This window comes from Neomonachus schauinslandi, chromosome 5 (genome assembly GCF_002201575.2).
Source record: "Neomonachus schauinslandi chromosome 5, ASM220157v2, whole genome shotgun sequence".
Classification (NCBI taxonomy): domain Eukaryota; kingdom Metazoa; phylum Chordata; class Mammalia; order Carnivora; family Phocidae; genus Neomonachus; species Neomonachus schauinslandi.
In genome coordinates, this window is record NC_058407.1 from 95862392 (window position 1) to 95862836 (window position 445).

Consider the following 445-nt stretch of genomic DNA (forward strand, 5'->3'; position numbering starts at 1 on the left):
GGCCCATGAAGTCAGTGGAGGACTATTCCCATTCCTTCTCTGTCCCATAGGGAACATTCTCATCTAGCTTTGGAAGAAAGGACTGTGGTAAGCAGCCTCTAAAATGTCCTGATTATTCCTACTTCCTGATATTCACACTTTTACATAACCCTCCTAGCACTTGAATGTGGCCTAAACCTAGTAACATTCATCTAACAATGGAATTTGGTAAAAGTGATGTGATGTTACTTAAAAAATCAAGTTTCAAGATAATTCTGGTTTCTCCTGTTGACCTGACTTGCTCTCTCACTTGCTTGCTCTGATGAAGCAAGCTGCCATATGGTGAGCTGCATGTGGAGAGACCAACATGACAAGAGCCTGAGGGAGGCCTCTAGTCAAGAGCCAGCAAGGGACTGAGGCTCTCAGTTTAGATAGTCCTCCAGGGGATCAATGCTGCCAATAACCA